Here is a 6,070-nt window from a genome sequence, read left to right as displayed (position 1 = left end):
TAAGCTGCTATTAGCTGTGAAAAGGAAAACCTCCAGGCACAATATATATTTCTGTGTGATTTTCCATGTGTGGAAGCCAATTTGGACTAAGTTGTGGTGCCGCATGAGGAATAAAGTTCAGCTACACTATCATGGCACCAATCCAGTTTGGGTCCTTGTCCCTGCAGCTGCTTTTAGGAAAAGAAAAAGATACCAAGGAATGCATTCATACACTTCGTCACATTTAATGTGGCCCTAAACTACTTCTTGTACTTTTGTAACTTTGCATAATCTTAGATTTTACATTCCTTCACCTATATTTCTACATTCATAAAATATTGTTACTATATAGAACCAGAAACAAAATCACCTATATCTAGCCACCCTGTGCATGATTCTGCAGCAGTAGCTGCCACTTTCAGGCAGGACCTCACTGCATGGCCAAAGAGCTTAACAGTGCCTAGCTACTGAGCAACCTCTAGTGTTCAGTTGCAAATGTTGCAACACCAGCATTTTGCTTCCACAGTAATGGAACGGGTGACTTAGTGCAGTAAACCTTCTCTGTTCCTACTTACTACCTGTGATCCAGTGGAATCTGGTTCATGAGGATTAGTGGTGTGTGCAACATCTTGCCTTGGAGTGAAAGGATTTAACTTGAGAACCTCAGCATATGATCCTATGAAAATGAAATGTTGATTAAAAATGGCATTTATGCAGCGTATATACGGCATACTGCAAGACACTGAATAAGACAAAAACACCTGAACTGCACTTAGACATGGCATGGGAGGCGTCAATACAATTTAAATAAGGACACAGTGTCATGGAGATGAATGTAAGCCCCTGAACACAGAGGTTTATACTCATGCAATCAAGAGCAGCAGAGACAATCTTCGCCTGTTCACTCCTGCTCTGCATTTCGCTAGGTGGTTTCTGCCAACTAGCAATAGCTTCTTAGAAGGGGAGGAAAATAGGCTAGATCAGCTTCTGGATACTTCATATCCTGGTCACCTGAGTCGGTCCCTGCCCCTAAAACACTTCCTGAAGGTCACTTTCCTAATGTTGGAGAGAAGCCAGCATGGTTCTTTCCATGCTGGCTACAAGGAGTGAGGGTGGAGCTCTGATTCATGCTTGGAAGGTTACAGCGCTGCCTCTGACCTTGGAGTTCAGAATCCAAACTATCCTATGGCCCATCAGACAATGACCAGGGACCATAGGATTGCTCTCTCCCTCACTGAATAGCCAGTTATACCTACCTCGTTTGTGATATTATGGAGACCACCGGTAAGATAATCTATTAGCCTGAAAAGTACCAGGTCAAAAAATTATAAATGTTTTAAAAGCAATAATTCATTTGACTCACAGCTAAGTCACATTATCCCAGGAGATGCTGTGGTTTGCTCTCATTACATTGTATGCTACTCTGATGTGATTAACATTTCATTTAAAGTTGTATTAGTAGCATTATCAATATGTTGAAAGCTGAAACAGTTGGGAATAGTAACCAAACAAAACAATCTGGTTTGGCAATATGTTAGCAGTAGCTTTTTTCACTGCAGTATTTTTCAAAATACTTTCACCAGTTTCAGGAAAGGGTGGGTTCAAGTAGGGGTTTCCTGAGGCTTTCAGAACACGATTTTAACGTCGCAGTGTGTTAAAAGGGCCCCCCAGAGAGTCTTGTTTTGGAACAAACTGACGCCTACACATTATTATCTTTGCTACGTTTTGCAGTGTCGTGTGAAATTTATTTTTAATCTTTAGCAAAACATGCCTGTGTTTATCTATAATTCAGAAAAGGCTAAATAATTTAAAACAAAATCACTTTTCAAATAATTACATGTACAATGAAGATTGAAACATAAAAGTCTATTGCAAGTTAACAAGAAAGGGTTGGTTAACGATCAAAGAGAATGTGTTTATTTTATTTCATGAATACAAATAAAAAGGACTTTCGCTTTAGCAAGTTCATGAATGGTTGTTGACAAAGTCTTGGAAGAAGAAATATTTTCCCAACAGGATAAAGCTTTTTCCCGTGGAGGCTTATATACATGGAACAGGGTGTTCACTGACATAGCAAAGGTATGACATGGATCACAAGAGCCTTTTATGATTACTGCTGTGTTACAATATTGGGAGTTGGATCCAGATCTGCAATGAACCAACTGGAATGTGGAACCCCCACCCCCTCTTTCCATTAGCACCCCCTCCAGCCCCTTGATATGCTAGTTACAGTCAGGAGAACCTGCTGAATTGGGTGTGGTAGTGGGATATCACCAGGCACGGGGTGGAAGATCTTTGGCCATGGGATGGACTGATAATGGAAGGTACAGAGTCTCTTGAAAAAGCAATCCTTTTCATAGGTTCTGAGATCTTGAAACCACTTGTTTGTAAGCAGTCCTCCTGAATGCAAAATGCCTATCCTTGAGTATTTTTAATGACACAAGTCTTATTGTAAATACATGCCCCACAGTAGACAATTGACTTAATTCAGCCTGCAATCCTGTGCAGTTTCCACTGAACACAGACAGATTTAATTTCTGAATGCATACTTGATGGATTAGGCAGCAAGCTATTTGAAGTACCGAGTAACAGCGTGATTGGAACAAATTCTAGATGTACAGGGACCTCAGTAGTGAGTCATTTCCAAGAGGAACCAAAAAGATGTTGGAGAAATCCCTAATAACTAAGAAAGCTTTCAAAAATATGCGAGCTTTGCCTGCTGAAAATGCAGGAACCAAAATAGTTGCCATCAGAAGAGCATCCCAGTCCTATATTGTAAACTATTTCTCATTTCTGGCTCTCCTTTCATTTTTATTTATTGAAGAATATTTTAGGCCTCCTTTAAGGGTGGAATCCTCTCACTATTCTGACTGCTATTTCTGTCTGTCTTCTGAATTTTTGCTACTGTGTGCTTTGCCGACTATGTGCTACCTCTTTTACCAGGGGTGACCTACCTGCTTATACCAGCTGCTCAGGAGCTTGGGCAGGGGAGGTCTTGCTCCCTTCCTGCTTGAGGGATCCTGTGAGAAGCTGGTTTGCCACCCTGTGTGGGGAGTGCTGGATTAGATGGACCTTTGTTCTGATTCAGCATGGCTTTTATGTTCTTATGTTACTACAGTTATTACAAAAATATTACAAACTCTGTATAAAACTCAGTAAAATGGTTTTAACTAGCATGCACAATAAATTCTAAAGAGCAAAGAAATGAGTGCTTAGTTAGAATGGGAAACAGGCAATGTAGATCAGAGTTAAGTCAAAGATAGCCTAAAGCAAAGTATTCTTGCTCTGAAGGAAAAATATGTGTAGGAAACTTCCAAGATGAATGAATACAGAAAGTAGCTGCATTCACGCAACATGAAAAGTAACCCTGTGTGATTGCCAAGGTTTGTGATGTTTTACCATGATATACCCAACAGATAGCCAAGTGGTTTCTACATTAGCATGGTTTCCATTCTCCCGGCTCATTCCTCCTGTTGTTGACACATATCCCATTAGCCACTGTGCCAGAAATTCAATGCCTGTGTGGATTGCTCTTTGCCTGTGTTGCCTACCTGTTATGTATTGGTTCACACATCAAGGCTGGCTGACTAGAGTGGATCCTGCAGTTGCTACTCTTTTCAGGAACTTTGGGTTAGTTACATACCAAAACCATGGAAAACATCTTGGGTTGAGTCACCATGACAAACCATGGTGGCATGGAGAAATCATAGAACAAACCATTGTTTCTTATTGTGGTTGTTAAAGAAAAAACTTACCATGGCGAAACACCATGAGTGGATTTAGACAACATGACAGACCAACAATAGGAGAATAACCATGTCTTGTGTTGGCCAAACCCAGGTAGTCTGTAGGCATTCTCTACCCTTGCTCTGTAAAATGAACTTGAAGGACTCTAACACAACTTACATGAGCACTAGGAGGCGAAGTACGTAAAGAAGAAAATATTTCAATAGCAAGGTAGTGAACTTTTTGATAAAAACAGTCAATCATTAGGACTGGTTTACTGAAAAAAGAAGTAATATGATTCAAGCTCTTCTAGAAGTTATACAACTTCATCCATAAGCAGGGCATTACTCTGCATTGCAGATAGAAATTTATTTTGGTTTTGATTTCTACATTATCAGATGTAGGTAAGTCTAAACTGTCATTTAAGGGCTTTATATTTGCTCTGGAATAAAAACTAATAGGTCACAGGCATTCTGAAATCAAGAGAACCAGAATGAATTATTTACAGAGCAACCCTATACATGCCAACTAATAACTGTTGAATTAATGGGGGTTACTCCTAAGAAAATGTGAAAGGATTGCAAGTGTAATATATATATAAATTTATATACTGCTTTTCTATCAACAGAACTCTGAAATGGTTTATAGAATCTTTCCTAAAACCTGTAGATAAAAAACAGACTAAAAACTTCATATAGTTCAGAAAAAAATACAAGATATGAAATTCCCCCCTCCAAAAACTCTATAACCTGCTAGTGTTGCATAAATAAAAGTTTTCACTAGGTGCTTAGAGAATATTAAAGAAGTCATGAGGTAAATTTCCATGAAGAAGATATTTTATCATTAAGATGCAAGCAGAAAACCTTTGCTCAGTTACCACATACTTAATCTGCAGATTTTGGCCACTTGGAAGATGGCCTCAGGTGCCTGCTGCAGTAAGTTTCATACTGTAAAAAGTTATTCTTCGAATGATGCATATTATCATAAATCCTTAATGTCTTTTTTTGAAAAAGTTTTATTTTTTCTACTAACAGAAACTAAAAAATCCTCAATCATCAAAAACATCAGACCTACTGGGTCAGCCCCCCAAACTTTTTCTTTTTATGATAATCCATAACATATTTGAATCTATGCATAGTCCCGTTTCTCTAGCCAATAATAAAAGGAATTCCAAGTTTGATAGAAGTCTGTATTTTCTTTCTCCTTCAGAGACGAAGTCAATCTGTCCATTTCAGCACAGTCCAAGATCTTTTTTAAAATCACTTCATCGGTAGGTATAAATTTAATGGTAATTTATTATGTATGAAAAGTCCCCATCACTCAGCCTAAACTACCTTTAGAATAATTTTAAAATTATACTTTGATCTTAGGCATGCTTACTTGGAAATATGTGCACCATTGAACTCAGTATATTTGCATAGGATTGGGTTGTTTAATACTGTTCTATGTTCTTTATAGAAAGGTAAGAAATCACACTGCAATCCTATACATGTCTCCTCAGAAGTAAGGCACATTGAGCTCAGTGGGACTTTCTCTTGTTTAATATGTGTAGGACTTCAGCCTAAATTATGAATTTTACAGATTAACTGCAACAAAGGAGAATCCCTTTTGGGGAGACAAAGCAAAACAACTTGTTGGAAAAACATCTTCTGCTATTTATGTCTCGAAGTTATCATACTATGGAAGTCTGCCTTTAAAGGAAAACCAAATCTTCACTGCAACAGTACATTCCTTTATATTATGCAGCCTAAACATGATGAGGTCAATAATGTACGTGTAGTGATGGTGTCCCATGTTTATCCTACACCAGCAAGAACAACTTTGAAACATAAAGGTTTCACATCCTGATCAACAAAGTGAAACATTCAATAAATAAATATATTTTGTGAAAAGGTTTTTTTTCTAGATGGTTCAGCTGAGAATGAATTTAGCTTCACTTTTTCAAGTAAATCATATATAGTATCTACCAAGTTACAAAACCCACCAAGTTAGTATTTTCTTGAAAGAGATACTTATAAACAAAAATGCAGTGTTGTTTTGAATTGCCCCAGGGTTTTAAATCTTTCCATTTTGTTTTTAATAGAGCAATCCTATACATTTACCCAGAAATTACTTAGATTTAAATCACTAAGACACGCCCAGGTGTATGATTAAGGCACACTTCAAGTGAGTCTCAACAGCAACAAACACGCATAGCACTGTGGAATAAAAATTACTCTTGTATTTTCAGAAAATTGCAGCTGCCGGCTTTTTCTTTGGTTACATTCTTCTTTAAACTTCTAAACGTTTTATATTTTATCATAAGTATTTTAGAGTCTCTTTAAATGATGATTAGATTATCATTATCATCATCATTATCTTCATT

This window comes from Varanus komodoensis, unplaced genomic scaffold (genome assembly GCF_004798865.1).
Source record: "Varanus komodoensis strain SLA01 unplaced genomic scaffold, ASM479886v1 scaffold4, whole genome shotgun sequence".
Classification (NCBI taxonomy): domain Eukaryota; kingdom Metazoa; phylum Chordata; class Lepidosauria; order Squamata; family Varanidae; genus Varanus; species Varanus komodoensis.
This window is presented reverse-complemented; position numbering follows the sequence as displayed.